Source organism: Schistocerca piceifrons, chromosome 1 (genome assembly GCF_021461385.2).
Source record: "Schistocerca piceifrons isolate TAMUIC-IGC-003096 chromosome 1, iqSchPice1.1, whole genome shotgun sequence".
NCBI lineage: Eukaryota > Metazoa > Arthropoda > Insecta > Orthoptera > Acrididae > Schistocerca > Schistocerca piceifrons.
The window spans coordinates 620,663,580-620,681,739 of NC_060138.1; the positions used below are offsets into that span (position 1 = coordinate 620,663,580).

The 18,160-nt window shown below is 43.3% G+C and overlaps 1 protein-coding gene across 1 annotated transcript in view; it reads left to right on the forward strand.

The window, feature by feature from the left end:
- Nucleotides 1-18,160, forward strand: part of LOC124804379 — a 675,970-nt gene that overhangs the window by 256,722 nt on the left and 401,088 nt on the right. The window lies entirely within an intron of this gene.

Here is an 18,160-nt window from a genome sequence, read left to right on the forward strand (position 1 = left end):
CTATTATATGTAAAAATATAAACGACTTCATTAGAATAATTTGGAGAAGGGGGTGTCATGAACCTCACCCCTCCCCTCCCCTCCCCCAACACGTGCCGTGACCCTGTCCCGACTCGCCTCCTCATATATCCCCTCTTAATGCAGAAGGGCACGAACAAAGGCTTTCGGAACCCTCAAGCTGGATACCGCAGTATTTACGTTGGTATCTCAAGATTTGTCATCGACCATCTGTTTGCGCACGCGCAACTATATCCCTTTCCCCTTCTGTGCATTGTGCAGTACCCGCCTCACAATCAGTTACGAACGTGAAGGCACCATGGACAAAGGTATTTCACCTATGAAAATTACGCTGACCTGCACTTCATGTACGGCAAAGCGAATGTCAGTGCCCTTGAGGCTGCACGATTGTATGAAGAAGCTTTCCCTCTCCGCAGGCAGCCCGGCAGGCGTTCATTTAGCCGGTTATGTCAGCGCCTTAGAGAAACCGGAAGTTTCGAACGCCATGTACGAGAAGGACGACCCAGATCCATAATACCCCATGCTGAGGAAAGCGTGTTATGCATTGTACACGAACATCCAAGAGCTTGTTCTGAGCCATAGCAGTGTGTGGCAGATTTTACATCGGCAAGTACTGCATACATATCATCTCCAGCGAGTGCAGGCTCTCAACAATGCATACTTCCCTCCAAGAGAGAATTTCTGCCAGTGGGTGCAACAACAGTGTACCCTGAGTCCCTTGTCCGTAAGCATTATTTTGTTCACGGATGACAATGGATTTACCCATGACGGTATTTTTAACTACCATAACTGTCACATTTGCGCTGATGTCAGTCGTAATGCAACATACGTATCACGACGTCAGCAGCATTACTCGTTGAACGTCTGGGCAGGACAGCCCGGAGACCACATAATTGCACCACACTTCCTACCACAGAGACTATCTGGACTGCAGTACATGCGGTTTCTCGGGAATTTTCTTCCAGATATACGTGATGATGTTCCACTGAACCATAGCCTGAGCATATGGTTCATGCACGATGGTGCTCCAACACATTTTCATTTACGAGTGCGCCTGCTTCTAACTCGGACGTATGATCAACATTGGACAGGTAGAGGAGGGACTGTGCCATGCCCTCCAAGGCCTCCACATTTAAATCACATGTGTGGGATCATGTCAAAAGCCTGGTCTATGCTACCGAGGTCAACTCTCTTGAGGAATTAACAGCCTGAGAGGTTCGCAACTCATTTCAGAGACGAGTTCAATGTTGCATTCGGACGCATGGACAACATTTCGAATACTTACTTTAACGTTTGGCGGTGCCATGTGTTTCTAGACACTGATGAACTGTAAAACAAAAAAATATTGTATCTCGACAACGGTTGATTTGTGGACTGATATTTATTGGAGCTTTTCAGCTACTTTTATTGACCACCACTTCTGAAACGCTCTGTATATACATAAAAGACAGTGGAGATTGCAAAGGCATATTTAGTACAAAATCATATTTTTCCATCGTCACATGATCGTCTTTAGACCTTCAAAACTGTAATATGATGTATATGATATAGCATATAAATTAGAGAGATACATGAAAAGAACTTAAAATTAGCAATACAATTACAAAGCATAGATATACTCAAATTGATAGACAATGGTTGTACATGGATTAAGAACTGCTGGATGATGATGAGTAACTGCTGGAAAAAGCAGTGCAGCTATTTCTTAAAAATTGGAGGCTGACAGCATGATACCAGTGTTGGACAACCAGGTATAAGTCAAAAGAATTATGTACAAAAAGAGGTACTCATTAGTAAATAGAAAGGCAAATTTTCGTAGAATAATTTTGTAATAATGCGGCTGTTGAGAAGTAAATGTACTAAATACTGTAAAAAGAAAATAAATAAACATCACATTCGTTGTGTATAGGTTACCCTCTAAGCGCATGCGGCGAAAGTAATTACGATGTTGTTGGTTTCTATGGAAATGGTGGACGCCGTTCCAAAGACGTAGGAGCAGGGCGATTTGCAAAGAAATGGCTATCAGTGTCGATAGGTGATATCCAGAAGACGACATTCAATAGATGTACAAAGTAGCTAGTTGCAACGGAGATGGTAGACGCTAATCTCGGGCGGTTTCCAGTGAAGCGGCCCAAACGTCGATAAACGAAACTTAGTAGAGAAAATAATACGCCACTCGACAATTGTACCTCACTCTTTTAAAATCTTCACGCAGAGTCATTGCGCTATCTAGACTGGTGATGGCAGTTCCGAACTCATGAGTGATTCTTTTCGCTGATTTCATGTGATTTTATAGAACTATCTTCCACAATGCTCGACTATCGGTGTCCGCTTGTCCGTGAGACATGACTGGTCTTGATTTATCTGTGCTTGTTCCTGCGCGTTTCCACTTCAGCCACAGCTCCAACAGTCGGTTTGAGGAGCGTTAGAAGAGTTGAAATATCCCTGATGCGTTTGCTAATCAGGTAACATCCGATGACTAGTCCACGTCCGAAGTCACTGAGCTGTCTTGACTGACCGAGTCTGGTGTTACTGCTCCTCTACTCACTACAAAATACTGCTCGCTTCCTGTTATACTGATGGGTCCGCCGGTCGTGACATCTAGTGGTCAATTCCGCATTACATAGCAGTGTGTGACTGAGTAGAAACCTAGGAGCCCATTACGTTATTCATCTGTGTAATGGGTCTGTTTAAATGTTTCGTACCCTTCTCTTCTAACTATGTCTTTGCTTACTGAGCTGCAAAATATTTTTCTTCTTTTTCTTGTGCCTTTGTCCCGCGTCATCGCCGGTTCGGCATGGTTGTTAACGGATTTGCGTGTTTAGTTTAAGGGGTGGCCTGATGCCCCTCGCTGTCGCCTGTCGCCAACCCTTACCCTCCTGGAGGGAATACATGTACCGCAACTGACTGCGAGTAGTGCGTTATTCATGTGAAAGTGAACGAAATGTTTGCGAATCGTGCAGCGGAGTTGGGACATGGGAACCAGCCCGGTATTCGCCTAGTGGAATGTGGAAAAGCACTTAGAAACTACATCCAGGCTGGCCGGCATGCAACTCTCATCGTTAATCGACTTGCGTATCGATCAGGGGCCGGCAGTCGCTCCCCTCTCCCCCCCCCCCCCCCCCCTCCCAGGAGCAGCACTTCAATTCGAACGGCTATCCGGGGAGGTGAGCTGCAAAATGTTTGTCACAACTAAAAATTGTGTATTTTCCGTTTATTTTTTTTACATAAATCCGCCTCGATTCATACGTCGGTTTTTTCTATCTCGTGGTTTGCCGTTACTTTGTAGACGTTCCCATCATAGTAAATTTTCTAAACCGGCTACGTTAAATTCCAGTATTCGAGCTAGACTGTGCATCATATTTCACTTGCCCTGATCTAATGCGTGTGAATTCCTAAGGGACCAAACTGCTGAGGTCATCGGTCCCTGGACCTACACACTACTTAAACTGACTTATGCTAAGAACAACACACACACCCATGCCCGAGGGAGGACTCGAGCCTCCGGGGGGGAGGCGCCGCACAATTCGTGACATGGCGCCTCAAACCATGCGGGCACTGCCTGATCTACACTGTAAAATCATACAGTATTTATCAACGCGAACATATAATTCTGGATTTCTTGACCGTTTAACTTGAACTGAATGAAACACAATTTTCGTGCCATATGCGTTTCGCCATTATTCTCTGCAAGGTATCTGCAGGGGCCTGGAATATGTACATATTTTTACTATTTGGTTTACATTTCGGGTCAATGTGTACATAGGTTATAAACAGAAGATGCCTTGCAGCGAATAAAGGTGAAACGCGTATGGCACGAAAATTGTGTTTCATTCAGTTGTAGTTAGATGGTCAACAAATATTACACGCAACTGAAGAAGACAGGGCTACAAAAGTTGAAGGTATAATTCTAGAATGTACTAATGATTACCATCTTGCGGCCAGGAGATTTTAGACAGTAGTGTACGTGTTCAAAGGAGGCTACATTCTGCCTCCTGGAGAATTTTACGCTGGCAGTCGATCGTCCAGCTCCAGTGTGGAGCTGATTAAGTCGTGAGGAAGGCGATAATGCAAGCTGCGTGCCGGTGACCCCACCTGGGGTCGCTGCCTGGCTTCCATTTCTGCCACCTGCCGCTCGCTAATGCAGGGAGCTGCCGTTTACTGAGCAGCCAATCTTAATTTTCCCTGGAAACAGCGCTGCGGTGACTGGAAAGCCGTTTTCGTGTTCGGTGATTCAACCGACGCGCAGCCACTGCATGTACACTTACTGTCAGGCTTCAAGGCGAGGATTCCGGCACAGATGTGTTGAAACTCGTCGACCTTTACTCCAATAAAAGTCAATTTCCTTACAGCTGTATTTTTTATTTATTTTGATGTTTATCTCATATACGTCAACCGATTTCGAGACAGTAGGCTCTCGTTTGCAGGTACCCGTTGGGATTGCTTCACGAAAGAAATACCGTAAGTACTGTAATTGTCGCCATCGGATTCTTGCAGTACACATAACAGTTATCTGAGGATGAGACAATATTGTCTTGAAATCGACTGTACATACAAGAGTAAACATCAAAATAAATTAAAAAGCACAGCTCTAAGGAAACTGACTTTTATTGGAATAAATAATAGCTCAAAGCCCTATCGATACTCGGTACGTAGACGCTTCCACGAAAATTTCTGCTATCGATACTCGGTACGAAGACGCTTCCACGAAAATTTCTGCTATTTCTAGTAAGTTTTCGTCTTTTATCGATGCATCTATCCTAGATAGTAATCGCAAATTATTGAGCGAAATTATGAAATTAACAACGGCCCTTCCCAGCCCACTGCTGAATGCGTTGCAGTCACAAATGAATGCTTTTTCTTCCTGGAGAGTGAAAATATTTTCTATCGAGAAAAAATGTCACCAACGGAATAAACAAAAATTTCCATAAACGGCTACTGTGAAAAGAGTTTGTTAAAAGTAAGACAGAGAACCCTAGACGGATGCTTGTAGTAGTTGAAATATTTACCGAAAACTAGCAAATCATGACTATTACTACACTGGGAAAAAAAATAATTTGTTGATAGCACTGTTTGTCCTTTCCACCTGATTTAATAGACTAATGACATCGCGATTTTCAAGCCCAGTCACCGAACGGATTTGAGTATATGGTTTACATTACTTGTCTGTAGCGTGGAGATACACGAGAATCTCAGGCGAACTGAGTTTTGATTGGTAGTATGATTCCATAAAGCCGTTTCGAAACTCGTTTAGGTGGTGGACCATGGTAGATATTTTCTTAGCCGATTTTTTTTATTGGCTCAAATTGTTCCCTCAGAGAGCCTATTCATTCGTATAAAGTGCCCCATAAATGTTAAATATATTACAACGATGATTTACTGCATCGGGGTCTGGCGCATCCGACCTCTCGAATACAACCGATGTAATGTATAATACAGACATCAAAAAAAGTTTTGCATCACCCCAGTTCCCAGAACTCCTGATGATAGACGTTGACTGCGGATGTTTTATTACGACACAGTCCCTTTGACTGTTCAGAGATGTCACTAAACCCGCCCAAAGATGTAAACAACCGCGCATGAGCAGCGGCTATTAGACGGAGGGGGCCCGACAGCCGATCAGTTCGTCATTCCACCAGGAAGGAGGCACACGGCTCGTGTTGTTTGTAGTTCAACCATGCCTAGAGGGTCAATCCCGCGGTTCGATTGCGTTCGCATTGTTGCTTTGTGCCAGGAAGTGCCCTCAACAAGGGAAGTATCCAGACGTCTCGGAGTGAACCAAAACGATGTTGTTCGGACATGGAGGAGATACAGAGAGACAAGAAGTATCAATGACGTACCTCGCTCAGGCCGCCCAAGGGCTGCTACTGCAGTGGATGACCGCTACCTACGGATTATGGCTCGGAGGATCCCTGCCAGCAACGCCACCATGTTGAATAACGCTTTTCGTGGAGGTACAGGACGTGGTGTTGCAACTGATACTATGCACAATAGGCTGCATGATACGCAACTTCACTCCCGACGTCCATGGCGACGTCCAACTTTGCAACCACGACAACATGCAGCGAGAAACAGATGAGTCCAACAACATGCCGAAGGACTGCTCAGGATTGACATCACTTTCTCTTTACCGAAGAGTCTCGCATATGCCTTCAACCAGACAATCGTCGGAGACGTGTTTGGAGGCAACCCGGTCTGGCTGAACGCCTTAGACACACTGTCCAGCGAGTGCAGCATGGCGCAGGTTCCCTGCTGTTTCGGGGTGGCATTATGCGGGGCTGACTTACCCCACTGGTGGTCATGGAAGGCGAAGTAACGGCTGTACGACACGTGAATGCCATCCTCCGATCGATAGTGCAACTATATCGGCAGCATATTGGCGAGGCATTCGTCTTATCATGGAAGAAAATTTGCGCCACTATCGTGCAGATCTTGTGAATGACTTCCTTCTGGATAACGACGTCGCTCGATTAGAGTGGCCAGTATATTCTCAAGACATGAACCCTATCGAACATGCCTGGGATAAATTGAAAAAGGCTGTTTAAGGACGACGTGACCCACCAACCACTCTGAGGGATCTACGCAGAATCGCCGTTGAGGAGTGGGACAATCTCGACCAACAGTGCCTTGATGAACATGTGGATAGTATGCCACGACGAATACAGGCATGCATCAACGCAAGAGGACGTGCTACTGCGTATTAGAGGCACCGGTGTGTACAGCAGTCAGGACCACCAACTCTGGAGGTCTCGCTGTATGGTCGTACAACATGCAATGTGTGGTTTTCAAGAGCAATAAAAAGGGCGGAAATGATGTTTATGTTGATCTCTATTCCAATTTTCTGTACTGGTTCGGGAACTCTCGGAACCGAGGTGATGCAAAACTTTTTTTGATGTCTGTAGCTACTGACGGGATAGCATCCTGTTAGTTTCGGATAGTATCACTGAGGGCATTAGTATCAACTAAAATACAATTCTCAACGAGATTTCTCTTCGTAACATGATTCGTTTATGGTGAACAGTCTGAAAACACGTGCTTGTCTCGCGTCTGGTTGTCATATCGCTTGTTTTATGTAACATAAACGCTTGAAAATGACAAACGAACGTTTTTATACGGGTAGAAAAGTTTCGAAAAGTAATCTCATTTGTGGAAAAAGTGGCTTCAATGATAAGCGGAAGCCAGTTAATCCATATTATTTTCATCAAAATGAGAATGTTTCGACATCGGCGAAAAAAAGGCCTACTGTACGTTACTGGCATTGCCGGTTAAAGGCTTGTACAGTTTGAATACTAAAAAAAAAGTTTATACTTGAATCGCTTGTTTTTTCAAAATAACATTTTTCAAGTTGGCGCTAGCTACAAGTCTTCAAATATACATACAGTTACGTTACATCTTTTTGTGGCGTGTGATACGGCGTGTTTTCTACTGTAGTACGAAGAACTGTTTCGATATATCTTAATTTCGATTTTTGGTGCACGCTTTTGTAACGACTTTACTGTCGAAAAAATTGACTTTTAATTCAGAGTGTCGCCAGATTGCTAGAAAGCATTTTTTAAGAATATCCCGAAGTACTACGATCGACAACATCATCATTTCAAAGCAGTTTTTGAAATTTTGTTCTAGGATGAAAATTGTGGCGTTCAGAGCTCCCACCAACCGCCCTCGCACTCCGCGAAGATATCATGTAGTGTCAAGTTTTTTACTTAAAAAGTACAAATACAATCTGAAGGGTGTGCTATAAACGTCTAAAGTAAATTTTTTAAATTTATTTGTTAGTTTGTTTTTAAAAAAATATGGATATCGGTTCCAAAATGGAGTGTCACCCTCGTCTACTCCTTTAATTCAAAATTTAAATACTGAAAGGCTTGTTGTATTGACATAATTATATAAAATCCATAAGTATTGATTCATGACTGTGTTACCTTCACAGGCAAGAAATATTGCATATAAGTTAGCACACTGACATCTGGCGGAACATTTGACACTTCGAAATGTCAACGGATCGCCGGGAAAGACTGAAGAGTTCTTAGGTTGATATCACCAAGAGCACTTTTCAGCTTACGCCCAGTCACAAACAATGGGTGTTTCTTGACCTTCCCTGAAAATATGATAGAAATTTATAGTACTTGTTAGTAGCAATAAGCTGGTGTCATATATCAAATACGCAACTTTACACTCACATTACGTAAGAACATTTCTCGTCATCTTGGAATGTTATCATTCCGCTAACCTAAATAAAAACATGAGTTCAAATCGCATTAGTTGGGATAATACAAAATCCAATAGCAGTCTGATCTACATTTACACTCCAAAGTTACCTTATGACGTGTGACTGAAGATCCCTATTGTACCACTGGCATTTATCCAGTTTTCTGTTCCAATTGCGAACGGTTCGCGGCAGGAACGATTGATGGTAAGCCTCCGTGTGAGCTCGCTTGTCAGGAATTTTACGTTCGTGGGTGTTAGCTAGATGAACGTAGGAGGGGGCAATTTACAAGGTGCTCATAATCAGTCTGGAAACCTCGTAAGTGTGTTGAACGGGAGGTTATGCTGAGAAATGACTGTTAAGAAAAAAAATCAATACGTTGCGCCGATTCCGAGTCAATTACCATTGAAGTTTGCCAATCAGGCCGTTGTGCGTGCAAATTTTAACGTCTCGCCAAAGACGGTGTCGTCAAGCGTGTTCTTCGTTTGGTTTCCTAAAGCCGAACAAGACAGTGATGCAAAAACTGGACATGGGACAATAATGAGGATCGAACCCGAGCCAAAGGCTGAGCAGCCTCGTGCGCTATCACGTGCACTGTCACTAATTCCATATGGTAGGTCGTGCGCGAGAACCTCATTGGCTAACTTGAGTGCTAAATAACTCGGAAACTGCGCAACGTATCGAATAATTTTTCATCAAGTAATTCTCTCTCCCCTGCGACACCCTTGCAACCTTTTCACACTGTTTGGTGACCACCGTGTATTACTGGGCTGTTCTAGGAATGTGCGGTATCGGAATTTCAACAGTAAACCACACTTGCAATGCACAACGCCTCTCTTTTAGCGTCTGCAATTGGACTTGGATGAGCATTTCGATGACGCTTTCGCGCTCGCTAAATGAACCTGTAACGAAACGTTTTTTCTCTTCTTTGGATCTTCTCTATTCCTCCTGTCAGTCTTAGCTGATACGGACCCCAGACTGACGATCAATATTCAAGTGTTGTCCAAACGAGGGTTTTATTCTTACAAAGAATCAGTCTGGCATCTACTTTGCCTCCCATTATTTGTATGTGGTCGCTCTACTTTAAATCGTTTCGTACGCATATTCCAAGATGTTTAATACATGTGAGAACTTCCTGTGACTTGAACGCTTTAATTACGAGACCACGGTGGATTACTGGGCATCGAGAGCCAGCTGTATACCTGGACATCTTAATTATTATAACCTATTTTGTATGATTTCCTCACATATATTTCTGCAAGGGAATAAAACAATGCCTCATCCGGTAACTTTTGTCTTGCTTCTCCAATGCCCCGAAAGTCCGAATCCGATGAAGTCTATGCTCATGCGACATAAAATTTGTAGCATCCTGCTGGTGGATACGAAACGTTTTGTGACAGGCTGTGGCACGGCGGCCTCTCTTTGACTTCAAAATATTATAACCAGAATTTTTGTTTGATCTTCGCGAGACGTACACTACAGTCTCCTGCATTCAGTCAGTAGTTAGTAGGGCGTGCGCTGAGTTAAGGATAGCAGGTGCCCCATTTTGGTACCGTCAAGTACTCGGCTTATGCCGCTGCCTTCCCGCACCTTCGGCACGAGTGTTCAGTGCTCGCACTTGACCAGGAATACTCCAGAAAACCGGAGCGCGCGGCTTTATCTCATCTGGTGCAACCAGTTACTCTTGGCCTACTCCATATTAACGTCGTCTTACACGTATACACAGTAGAGGCTCGTAGGTGTGTATTGACAGCAGTAGTGATATTCACTGGACTGCAAGTCTGAGTTCTGCTTTTCTGGACTTCTGTTTGAATCCGATATTCATGACTTGCAGTGTATTAACTCTATTAAGAAACGCGTATAGAACATGATAGATGCACATAACAAACAAACAAAAATCGGACGTCGTAAAAATTCCATATTAGTAACTGATACGTTTTTTAAAACTATTATACAGATTGCGCATAGTATACAAATGAGGCCTAAACTCACTTTCATCAGTACACAATAATTTTTAGTGAAGCAAATGACTCTAGCTGTTTTCTGCCAGGCACATCATAGGGTGGAGGAGATTCTGGATTAATTGAGAGCCAACAGTCTTTAGATGGAGACAGGTAGTAGAGCTTGGCGAACAAATTCCCCACATCTGATATTCGGGGAGCGTGTTTGCTAAAATCTGAATGGCATTAAAGCGCAGTCTCTCGCTCAGTAGGGTTTCGCCAAACGAACGTCTTCCTTACTCCAGGGATCCCCACTTGAGTTCACGCAACATTTTAGTAATACTCGTGTGTTGATCAAAAAACAAATCTAGTAGGAGGCCTCTGCTGTCTTCCCTTATTCCGACTTGAGATCCCTAAGACTGAAGCAGTATTTTAAAATCGGTTGCACAAGTGTTCTGTACGGGATCTCCTTTATAGCTATGCTGTACTTTCCTGGAATTCCCCCAATAAACCGAACCATTCGCGTTGTTTACTACCGACCCTAAGTGCTCCTTCCATTTCATGTCGCTTTTCAGCATTATGCCCAGTACACTGAAGAACCAAAGAAACTGGTACACCTGCGTAATATCGTATACGGCCCCCGCGAGCACGAAGAAGTGCCGCAACGCGACGTGGCATGGACGCGATTAATGTCTGAAGTAGTGCTGGAGGGAACCAACACCATCAATTCTGCAGGGCTGTCCATAAATCCGTAAGAGTACGAGAGGGTGGAGATCTCTTCTGAACAGCACGTTGCAAGGCATCCAAGACATACGCAATATGTTTGTGTTTGGGGAGTTTGAGGCCAGCGGAGGTGTTTAAACTCAGAAGAGTGTTCCTGGAGCCACTCTGAAGTAATTACGGACGTGTGGCATGTCGCATTGTCCTGCTGGAATTGCACAAGTGCGTTGGAATGCACAATGGACATGAATGGATGAAAGTGAACAGGCAGGACGCATACGTACGTGTCACGTGTCAGAGTCGTATCTAGACGTATCAGGGGTCCCTTATCACTCCAACTGCACACGCCCCACACCATTACAGAACCTCCACCAGGTTGAACAGTCCCCTGCTGACATGCAGCGTCGATGGATTCATAGGAGGTCTCCATACCCGTACACGTTCCTCAGCTCGATACAATTAGAAATGAGGCTCGTCCGACCACGTAACATGTTTCCAGTCATCAACAGTTTAATGTCGTGCAGTCATCAAGGGTACATGAGTGGGCCTTTGGCTCCGAAAGCCCAAATCAATGGCGTTTCGTTGAATGGCTCGCACGCTGACACTTGTTGATGACTCAGCATTGAAATCTCCAGCAATTTGCGAAAGGCTTGCACATTTGTCATATTGAACGATTCTCTTCGTTGGTCTCATTCTTGCAGGAGTTTTTTCCGGTCACAGCGATGTCGGAGATTTGTTATGTTTTACCGGATTCCTGATATTCACGGTACACTCATGAAATCGTCGTACGGGAACAGCCCCAATTCATTGCTATCTCGGAGATGCTGTGTCCCATCACCCGTGCGCCTACTATAACACCACATTCAAACTCACTTATATCTTAATAACTTGCCATTGTAGCAGCAGTAACCGATCTAAGAACTGCACCGGACACTTGTTGTCTTATATAGGCGTCGCCGACGCAGCGCCGCATTCTGCTTGTTTACATATCTCTGTATTTGAATGCGTATGCCTATACCAATTTCTGTGGCGCTTCTGTATATTTATCGGCGTGAATGCTTCAAGTAGCACAGCACCAACACTGTATTTCAACATTACAGGATCGCTTTTCCTATTCATCTACAGTCGGCGACGACTCTTTCTGTGCACTACAGCGTCATTGGTGGCCACCCTATCCGACACATCAATAATGGTCCAAATGGTTCTGAACACTATGGGACTTAACTTCTGAGGTCATCAGTCCCGTAGAACTTAGAACTACTTGAACCTAACCAACCTAAGGATATCACACACATCCATGCCCGAGGCAGGATTCGAACCTGCGACCGTAGCGGTCGCGCGGTTCCAGACTGTAGCGCCTAGAACCGCTGGGCCACATACCCGGCCGGATTATCCGACGCATCCTTTATGTACACAAAGAATAAGAGCGGTGTTCTTACCTTTCCCCCGAAGACTTCAAATACTATTCTGTGATGAACACTCGCCGTCTAGGACAACGTACTGGGTTGCATTACGTAAAAATTGTCAAACCACTAACATATCTGGGAACTTTTTCCTTACGCTCGGACCGTCATTAACAGTCCGCAGTGTGGCCCTGTGTCAAGCGCTCTCCGGAAATATGTGAACATATAGTTTACCACTAGCCTTATCCATGGTTCGTTGTATATCGTCCGAAAAATGGCAAGCTGATTTTCGCATGACTGATGCGTTCTAAATCCGTGCTTATATGTGAACAGAAACTTTTCTCTCTCAAGTTAATTTACCATGTTCGAACTTAAAGTATGCTTCAGTATGCCCTGTTAGTCCTATTTGTTATGTATGTCATGCACTTGAGGAATATTCTAGGTGGATAGCACAAATGTAGACTAACAGTATTTTTCCCGCATCTTACCACCTGCTTTACCTATGACTGAGCCTAGGCGATCGTGCCATTTGAGATCTATACAAGTTGTTACATCCTGGTATTTACATGATATAAGTGATTAGAGTTGCGACTCAGTGGTACTGTAATCAAAGTATACTATGTTTGTCAAGTCTGCAATTTTGCATGTATGGATATGTAAAGCAAATTGTCAGTCTTTGCTCCATTTTGAAATCTTATCGAGATGGGTAGCTTTTTTCAGACGGGTAGCTTTCTTCAGACGATACTTCATTGTAGAAAACAGCATCACCTGCGAAAAGTGTGTGGGTTACTGTTGTCTGCTAGATCATTCGTATACAGGGTGGCTCCCTGGTTATATAACAGTTTTCAAGGATGCCGGAGACAGGTGAATGTATCAGTTTGAGCAAAGGCTCCCTGGTACGGAAACGAGCGACTCGGAAGTTTAAGCGAAAATCGTTCTGATACCTCTGACAGTGGAATACATGAAACATTTTCCTGGGGCACGCCCAAAGTTACTTCTACGTCTTTTGGCGACTCTCCATCCAAAGTTAACATGATTCACCCTCTCTGTCAAGAGATCACCAATACAGTAAGAATATTAGGGTTTAATTTGCCGTCGACGACGACGTCACTGGAAACAGAGCTCAGGCACGGAGGAAATCGGCCGTGTCTTATCGAGGGAACTTCTGGCAGTTTATGAAAATCACTTCAAACGTAATTCTGGACGTCCGAACAGGAGTTTGAACCGCCGATCTCCCGAATACGAGTCCAGTGTCTAAATAGTGCCCTACCTCGCTCTATCCGTCAATACAAATTTCATTTGATATCCAATCTGGTCGCACCTTTGAAGTTTGTATGCTACTTAGTGAATCGCATGCTCTTCGACGGTCTCTCTCTTCCGGAGAGCATGGGCGGCATCCAGTGTGAATGAGAGGGCCGGCGGGCACGTGGCCGCGTCTTGTCCCAGTTGTGGCCGCAAGTAGGCCATCGCGGGCCACAATCGGTGCGTGCCGCCGTCTCTGTAAACACGCGTCACACACTCCAGGAGCGCCCGCCGCTCCTCACAAAATAAAAAACAACAACACGGTAAACAAGCCGAGCGCGGGTTCGCCTAGTGAGCGGCGCGACGCCCGGGCAGCCGACGTCGAGTGCTGATACTGCCTGCCACCGGTAAACACGCACCCACGCTCTGCCCGTTCCGCACTTCCAGCCCAACCCTCCTGGCAAACACTTCACAGCACGCAGAATGCACGCACACATAGCCTTGTGGATCACAAGGTACAAATAAACCACCTACCCCTGATTCTGCAATGAATCGAACGTCCATGTACAGGGTGTTTCGAAATTCCCGTTTCAAACTTCTAGGACTTGTAGAGGGGAGTGAGTACATAATATTTTGAATAGGAACCCATTTCCAGAAACGTACCGTTTCTGTTCTACGGTAGTTTCAATTCAGAACATTAATTTATCCACTTTTGCTTGGGGAACTGGGTTATGTGTGACGCAGTGCAATTAGTAGGCAACCACGTAAGAAAACATCCATTTATTACTTAAGCACATTTGTTCATATTAGCACATAAACATTACGTGTTAACATTATATCAGACAATGAAAAGAACCCAGCATACTGTATGTACAGAACAGTATTAAGGCATTATAGCAACGGCTCTATCTGGCAATCACCAACGTTCTGGTAAACTCTCTCCATCACACCTGATGTCTCTTCAATTTCTAATTCAGTGGCCAGCAGATCTTCCTCTGTTTTTACAGGAATATCGCCGCAAGGCCGACGTTAAGTGACATCAGGTGACCGACATTGTGCACATCATCCACTTTGCCGTATCGCTTAGCAGGACAAGCAGCTCTGAGACTTTCCTCTTTCCCTCAGCAGAAGTGGACGCGTTACACGTCTGAATTGAAACCGTCGTACAAAGCAAACGGTACATTTCTGGACATGGGTTCCTATTCAAAATATTATGCACTCACTCCCCTCCACAAGTCCTAGAAGTTTGCAACAGAAATTTCCGAACGCCTGAACAAAACAAATTCAAACTTCTCATTACTTTACAGATGAGTTAATGTGCTAAATATTTGATGTCAATCCTTAACATACCAAGCCTAACTCGCCAGCGTTGTTTACCAAACTGAGATCTACCCGAGACCCCATTTTTTTCTTAATTTCTCATCATAGTAGTGTAAAAGTATACTCAGATTAGGTCCTTTGGATGTCTACAAATATATTTAAATTAAACAAGTATTGTCGATGTGTTGCATTGTCGTCAAATATGATAAACTGAAGGATATGTGCAAATGGATTTCGTGCCATGACTGAAGTAAAGACTGTACGATGAATGTTTTCTTCTGTTTTCCTCATTTCAAAAATTGATTACTTTCAGTATCGAAGAGGTACAGCAGTCGACAGCACACAAAAAAATGCTCTTACAGTTAGTTCGATGGATTCTACGTTTTTCCAAATGCCGGTTGGCTGTTTAACCTTATATTGAAATCTTTCCAAATTCTCACTCTGTTCACAGAGGTATTAACACTGTAGCGCTGAACAATATCTGACACATCAGCATTAGTGAACGTGCATGCAGTATCTAGAAGTTGGTCATCAAGGAAAATATTGAACATTTAGGACATTGTGGTTGCAAAATCACATGAGTTCATTGGCTTGCGAGATTCTTTGCCAATGTGATACTGACCACAACGAGTCACTGGGGGCAGTGAGCTTGTCCATTTCAGTCCCGACCTTACAGTGAACTCAGCTCTTTCATCGGAAACCCTATCAGAATTTTCACTGGCAATTTCATTTCTTCGGAATTCACTTTAGGATTATCTTTCGATTCTGACGCATCTTGGTCTGGAATAAAGTCCTCACCAGATTCGCTCAGTACCTCTTCCAGATCGCTGAGATCACATTCATCCAGCAACCGAAAAATGTCATCATCTGAGATTTGCTTGCAGGCCATTTTTGAAGATTTATAACGGTCATATTTAGTAAAATATATACAAAAACCCATCGAAATTTTTAACGTATCATACTAAGTGGGCTCCTGCCAGGACCACAATTATATTTATATTTTTGTACATATTTTTAAGGAACACGTCATAAATCTAATTAAGTGATGTATATCTTAAACGGATGCAGGACACATACAGTAATCAAGAATAAATCGGTTCTTGTAGCTGCAGCAGTATTTCCAAAAATCACTCTTTGGGGTACCAAGAGGACCCCACTTGCTGTGTAAGCCAGAGAAGTCCAGATAATCGTGTTTAAAGTTTGTTGGAAGTCGCTAAGTGCTCTCATTATGAAACACTAGGTGAGTATAGCTTGCGTATTTTGCACTCTGTTTTAAGCAAAAGTTAGTGTTTCGCGCACTCAATGTTTGTGTCATCATATCTCCAGAACTAAGTGTCTTGAGATGATATAACTTTTAGGCTACATTCAATGGTACATGTCCATCCTGTATGCAAAACGTGTTGTGAACAGATGTAGCAGCAAAGAAGTAATAAATTGAAACGTCATTCCTAATGCTGAACTTCTGTTGCTTGATCAGCAACATGTAGTAAGCGATAAACATTTTTGTTGAGTGTCAGCGAGAGAAAGTTTCCTAAATGTTTGAAACAAAGTGTAAAGTTTGTTGGAGGTCGTTAAGTCCTCCCAATCTAAAATACTGGACGAATAATTATAGTCTGGCTACTTGTGCGACGTCAGTTGCGCTGTCTCGCGACGTACAGAGTGTCAGAGCCAGTCTGAAAAGTTTGTAAGTATGTTGCAGAGGAGTTTGTGCTGAGAAATAATTGTTACGAAAAAAATTCGATACGTTGCGCCGTTTCCGAGCTATTTAACATTAAAATTAGCCAATCAGGTCGTTGACCGCCCTAATTGAAGTACTTCCACGCGCTAAAATGCGGCAATGCAGAGAAATTTGTAGGTCCGTGAGTTGCCACTTGTTCAAATGCTCATTGCCAGTTAAATGTGCCTTTTTCGGAAGTGATAAATTTAAGTTGGGTGAGCAAAAGTTACGTTTCTTTCGGTTTGAGTAAACCAAACGAAGAACACTGTTGGCGACCCTGCCTCTGGTAGGCTGCTTGAACTTGGCGTGCGATGACGTGATTGCCTGACTTCAGTGCTAAATAATTCGGAAACTGCGCAACGTATCGAATTTTTTTCGAAACAATTATTTATCAGCAAACACTCCCCTCCAACATTCTTACAAACTTGGAGATTGTTTCTGATCATGCTGTACGTAGACACAGTCTCTAACTGAAATTCTTGTGTTACTGCGTTAAACCTTCGACATCAGAAGCCTGGAAACGCTTAGATAGGCAATCTGCAACTGGGATTGGGTGTTCATGTCGTTAATCGTTTGGTGATGTAGATTACCTCCGGTATTCATAGAAAACTTATCATCCAGGATGATGATTCCATTTTCTTCTGCCAAGCGTTTTAACTGACCTCGGGGTCTTGTATACATTTTTTTTATTTCATCATACGGTTATTTACGTATAACAATATTTCGTTAAATAAATAATTTTACTTTTAGTTGCTATACTGTATTAGTTAAACAAATATATCGCGTTTCTGCAGTCTTGCTACTGCGATACTGTGGACAATAGAAGGAAAAAGACCCTTAGGGAAACAGGGATATGAGATTTTTAAATGATAATACTGGGAAACATAACAGTATATGTCTGTATATATAAACCACACGTCTCCTCAAAAAATATCACAGCTAATCATACACAAGTGTTACCTTTATTACTGTACACAACGGACACGCTTTTACGCCCTGTGCTGTATTAATGTTAGCAAACACTGGGCACCGGTCTGCTGCGTACGATGTTAAATGTAGCCCCTGTGCATGATATCTGGACATATTTTATGACGATATGTCTGGTTTATACAATATAGATATGAATTACAATATAATGACGACTACCTGTGATATAGACATGTCTGACATGTTCTGGTATCTTTTCCAGTTGCACTTGGTAATGTCTCAAAAGCCAAAATCGCGATAGAGGAAATAACAAAAAGCAAACAGTCAAATGTCAGCAGTGTTATCATTTATTTATCTCGACCGCAATGTGTAAGAAACAGCCTCAAAACCGGTTTCAGTTGCTAAGAATCATCCTCGGCTCCTAATGCAAATGATGCCAAAAAGCGCATTGCAAACAGCAAATTGTACTGGCTTTCAAACTATTGCTCATTCATTATACACAGCCACCAAAAGACTCAGTTTTGAAAGGAAAGCTTGTTTCATATCACCAACTGATGATCAGTACATTCAAAATAAGTGCAATCAATAACCTGAATTCATGCATGTGACTAGTAAATAAAATTTGGTTAAGTTGAGCTTTCTAAACGGTGTTATTGACCGCTTGTTT